This window comes from Arachis ipaensis, chromosome B01 (assembly GCF_000816755.2).
Source record: "Arachis ipaensis cultivar K30076 chromosome B01, Araip1.1, whole genome shotgun sequence".
NCBI classification, from domain to species: Eukaryota; Viridiplantae; Streptophyta; class Magnoliopsida; order Fabales; family Fabaceae; genus Arachis; species Arachis ipaensis.
This window is the reverse complement of record NC_029785.2, coordinates 90503546-90509473: the sequence shown is the minus strand read 5'-3', so window position 1 is coordinate 90509473 and position 5928 is coordinate 90503546.

Here is a 5928-nt window from a genome sequence, read left to right as displayed (position 1 = left end):
AGTAGAAGATGTCTAATTGCACCCACTCTGAAAATATTTCAGAGGGGCATTTCCTTAGCATCCCTCTGTACCTTTCCCAGGCATTATAAAGGGATTCATCATCCTCTTGTTTAAAGCCTTGGATATCCAACCTTAGCTATGTCATCCTTTTTGGAGGGAAATATTGATTTAGGAATTTGTTTGATAACTGTTTCCATGTCCTTATACTTGCTGTGGGTTGGTTATTTAACTACCTTTTAGCTTGATCTTTTACAGCAAACGGAAATAGTAACAGTCTGTATACATCCTGATCTACCTCCTTGTCACGTACTGTGTTAGCAATTTGCAAGAATTGTGCCAGAAACTCAGTAGGTTCTTCCTGTGGAAGACCGGAATACTGGCAGTTTTGCTGCACCATGACAATGAGCTGAGGATTTAGCTCAAAACTGCCTGCTTTGATGGAGGGTATACAGATACTACTCCCATATGCAGCAGTAGTGGGGTTAGCATATGACCCCAGAGTCCTTTTGGGCTGTTCATTTCCACTTAGATCCATGACGGAGAAATGGAGATGACGTGAATTGCAAGTAAAATATATTTTTATTTTTTTGTTTTATTTAATTAAAAATAACCGAAAATAATGAAAGAAAATAAAGTAAAATAATTAGAAAATAAAATATAGATTTCAAAAATTAAAAGAAAAAGAAAATAAAAAGAAATTTGAATGTTGAATTGACTAATTAATTGAAAAGATTTGAAAATTTTTTAATATGATTTTTGAATAAGATTTTGAATTTTGAAAAGATTTCATTTTTAAAATAAAAATCTGAATTTTTAAAGGTAATTTTCAAAAAATCAGTTAAAATAAAGGGAAAAGATATTTTTGAATTCAATGAGAAAAGAGAAAAATAATAAAAGGACACAAAACTTAAAATTTTTAGATCCAATGCTCCTTATTTTCGAAAGTTTTGGAGGGAAAACACCAAGGAACACCAAACTCAAAAATTTTAAGATCAAAATACAAAGAAGACTCAAGAACACCTTGAAGACTCACAAGAACAACAAGAACAAGATTCAAAGATTCAAGAACATAAAAGGGAACACCAAACTTAAAACTTTTAGAAACTAAGAATAACTTTTCGAAAATTAAAGAAAAATAACAAGAGAACACCAAACTTAAAAGTTTGGCACCAGATTTAATAAAAAAAATTATTTTTGAAAAGGTTTTAAAAAGGAAAATTCCTAATTACCAGGAATATAAACACAACGCTCTAGCCAATTGAGTTATAAATTTAAAGTGTTTTAATAAGCTATTTAATGTATAAAATATTTTTGAAAACTGATATTTTGAAAAAGTACAAGAAAAACAAGAAAAATCACAAAACAAGAAAAACTAAAGATCAAACAAGGAAAATAAACAAGAACAACTTGAAGATTAAGAAAGAACAATGAAAACAAATTCAAAAATTTGAAAGAAAATAAAAACATGCAATTGACACCAAACTTAAAATATGAAACTAAACTCAAACAGGAAAACTCAGTTATTAATTTGTAAAAATTTTCGAAAAATTTAAAAAAAGAAAATAAGAATTTAAAAAAATTCAACCAAAAACAATGATAGAAGACTCTAAACCAAAAAAAGAAAAATTTTTACTAATCTAAGCAACAAAATAAACCGTCAGTTGTCCAAACTCAAACAATCCCCGGCAACGGCGCCAAAAACTTGGTGCACGAATTGTAAATCACACTTTTCACAACTCGTACCGCTAACCAGTAAGTGCACTGGGTCGTCCAAGTAATACCTTACGTGAGTAAGGGTCGAATCCCACAGAGATTGTTGGCTTGAAGCAATCTATGGTTATGTTGTAATTCTTAGTCAGGATATCAATTATAATTGTCAGTTTGGATTGCGAAAAATAAAAGAGCATGAATTAAATACTTGTTATGCAGTAATGGAGAATATGTTGGAGTTTTGGAGATGCTTTGTCTTCTGAATCTCTGCTTTCTCCCTGTCTTCTTCTTCATGCACGCAAGGTTCCTCCTATGGCAAGCTGTGTGTTGGTGGATCACCGTTGTCAATGGCTACCATCCGTCCTCTCAATGAAAATGGTCCAGGTGTGCTGTCACCGCACGGCTAATCATCTGTCGGTTCTCACTCATGCTGGAATAGGATCCATTGATCCTTTTGCGTCTGTCACTACGCCCAACCCTTGTGAGTTTGAAGCTCGTCATAGTCATTCAATCCCTGAATCCTGCTTGGAATACCACAGACAAGGTTTAGACTTTTCGTATTCTCAAGAATGCTGCCAATGGATTCTAGCTTATACCACGAAGATTCTGAATAAGGAATCCAAGAGATACTCATTCAATCGAAGGTAGAACGGAGGTGGTTGTCAGGAAGGCGTTCATAGGTTGAGAATGGTGATGACTGCCAGGGATCACCATATCCATCATATTGAAGTGCGAATGAACATCTTAGATAGAAACAAGCGTGTTTGAATAGAAAACAGAAATAATTGCATTAATTCATCGGGACACAGCAGAGCTCCTCACCCCCAACAATATAGTTTAGAGGCTCATGCCATCAAAGAGTACAAAGTTTAGATCTGAAATGTCATGAGGTATAAAATAAATCTCTAAAAGTTGTTTAAATACTAAACTAGTAACCTAGGTTTACAGAAAATGAGTAAACTAAGATAGATAGTGCAGAAATCCACTTCTGGGGCCCACTTGGTGTGTGCTGGGGCTGAGACTTGAGTTTTACATGTGCCTAGGCTGTTTCTAGAGTTAAACTCCAGGTTGTATCCTATTTCTGGCGTTTAACTCCAACTTGTAACCTGTTTCTTGCGTTTAACACTAGAATGCAACATAGAACTGGCGTTGAATGCCAGTTTACATCATTTATCCTTGAGCAAAGTATGGACTATTATATATTGCTGAAAATCCCTGGATGTCTACTTTCCAACACAATTGAGAGCGCACCATTTGGACTTCTATAGCTCCAAAATATCCATTTCGAGTGCAGGGAGGTTAGAATTCAACAGCATCTGCAATCCTTTTTCAGCCTAAATCAGATTTTTGCTCAGCTCCCTCAATTTCAGCCAAAAAATACCTGAAATCACAGAAAAACACATAAACTCATAGTAAAGTCCAGAAATATGAATTTTTGCCTAGAAACTAATAAAAATAAACTAAAAACTAACTAAAACATGCTAAAAACTACATGAAATTACCCCCAAAAAGCGTATAAAATATCCGCTCATCAGTGCATCATGCGTACGTGTGGGTCACGTAGATGGAAAAGTGACGCGTAAGGGTCAGGCACGCGTCCGCGTGCCCTTTGATTGTGCGAATTATGCGACGGAATTGATGCTTACGCACAACTCTCTGTTCGTTCTGGGCGTGGGGCAAAAATGGCATACGACGCGTGCGCGTCAGGCACGCTGACGCGTGGATGGCCCTTTTGGGAAAACGACGTGCACGCGTCAGGGATGCGTACGCGTGATGAGACTTGTGCTGCTAACACAGTTCTAGCCCCACAACATCATAACTCTCAGACCATACACCCATTTACGCCGATTTGCAGGGTCACGCGTACGCGTAGGGGACGTATATGCCTGGACTGGTGAAAACGCAAGCGACGCGTACGCATGAGTGACGCGTACGCGTGAACTTGCTTGTGCGCAAGGGACGCCACCGGCACTACTCCTGTCTAACTCTCGGTTCAATTTTTATTTTTTACGCACACATATATGACGCGTACCCGTCGGCAACGCTTGCGCGTCGTGTGCTCTTTTTTTTTTGTATGCAGAATGCAAAATTCAGCATGCAAATGAATATGCAGAAATTATGAATGACTACTGTGATAATTAAAATAAAATAGACTTAGAATGAGAAGAAACGATCATACCATGGTGGGTTGTCTCCCACCTAGCACTTTGCTTTTACGTCCTTAAGTTGGACGGTCCACAAGCTTAATCTGCTTCTGTTGGTGGATCCTCTAAGAGGAAGACCTCTAGCTCTTTATTTTCCTTTATCTGCTCACCATGATATAGGTTTAAGCGATGTCCGTTGACCTTGATAAATTTGGAACTTGAAGTATGACTCAGATGGAAGACCCCATATGGCTCTGCCTTTTCTACCATGTAGGGGCCTTTCCACCTTGATCTCAGCTTGCCTGGCATGAGCCTCAGATTTGAGTTGTAAAGGAGAATTAGCTCCCCAGGTCGAAACTCTCTTCTCTTGATATGCTTGTGATGAGGGAAAAATGATTCCACACAAAACTCACCGGCAAGTGTACCGGGTCGCATCAAGTAATAATTACTCACAAGAGAGAGGTCGATCCCATAGAGATTGATGGATTGAGCAATTTTAGTTAGGTGATGAATTTAGTTAAGCGAATATTTGATAATTTGAGTGAAACTCGATTACCAGAAGCTAAATTGCAAGTAAATAAAAGTGCAGAAAGTAAATTGACTGAATCTAAATGTGCTGAAGAAGTAAAATTACAGAAACTTAAAGTGCAAGAAAGTAAAAGGGCTGAAACTTAAATTGCAAGAAAAGTAAATGACTGAAACTTAAAGGGCAAGAAACTTAAATTGCTGAATCTAAATTACTGGGAAATGTAAATTGCTTGAAGAATAAATGAATTTGGGTATTGGGATTCAGAATTGAACAAGAAAATGCAAGCTAAAGTGAATCAGAGAGCTTTGTGATGAAGAGGTTCAGCTCAGCAGCAAAACAGACACGTAAAATTGCTTGAAGAAACATATTAGCAAGAAAACTTAAATCAATTGTGAAATTCTAAAAGAGAGATTGAAGATCGAAGAAGAGCAAGGAGATTAGCAATCAGATCTGGATCTCAATTACTCCCTTGATCAAACAGAAAAGAAATTGCAGATGAAATGAAAGTGAAAACAACATAGGAAAGTCAGATCCAATTCTTAAAACTATTGAGAAAAAAAGTAAAAGATGATTAGCTTAAGAATCAATGGAGCTCTTCAATCTCAATTCAAAAGAGAAAGTAAAAGTTTGCAGAAGAAAGAACAAAAAGAACGAAAATAAATCCAATCCCCAAATCCTAAATTCAAAACAAATGAAAATTAAAAGTGAAAACTAAAAATGAGCTAAAGGTCCTTTACAAATCAAATTAACTCCTATTTATACACTTTCAATTTTGGTCTTCAAAACTTGGAGTGGGCCTTTTGATTTTTGGATTTGAAGAAAGATGGGTCGGGTTGGATTTGGTTCAAGTGGCATAGGTCATGGTGTGAGTGGTTAGCTCCCAGGGGAGTGTTCCGTTTGGTTTTATGAAAGCTAAGTTCACTTAGCATTGTGTGCCTTGTCACCTGCCAATCCTCCTTGCCCATAGCGTTCACTCTTTTAACGCTACGTTCAAATTGTGAATGCTACACTTGATGAGTCTTCCTCCCCAAGGATTGAAGCACGAAAAAGTTGCAAAAAGGGAGCGCTACGTTGCCTTTTCCAAACATTGTCTCCTTTGCTAGCAATTTGGTGCGCATTGGGCAGCTTCGGTGTAGCTCTCCGTTGCCTCCTTTGAACACCACTTGTGTTGCTGTGTTGTGTGCCATGCTTTCCTTGATTGAGAGGCACGAAAAAGTGAAGGATAGTGAACGTAGCATTCACTTCTTGGAACGCTACCCTTGGTTTGCTTTGTGCGCGCCCAGCTTCCTTGGTTCCAAGCTCGAAAAAGGTGGGGAAAGGCAACGTAGCGTTCACTTCTTTGAACGCTATGCCTTGGCATGTCTTGGTGCGCCTTCCTCTTGATTCCCTATGTTCAAAATCTTGAACGCTACCTTTGCTCCCTTTTGAACACAACGCTTTATTGTCATGGGCCACGCTTTTTAAAGCGTGGCCTAAGGTCCAAAGCGTGCTCAAATTTCAAAGTGTGCCCAAAAATCCTTCTTTCCTCTGTTTGAGCTCAATTTG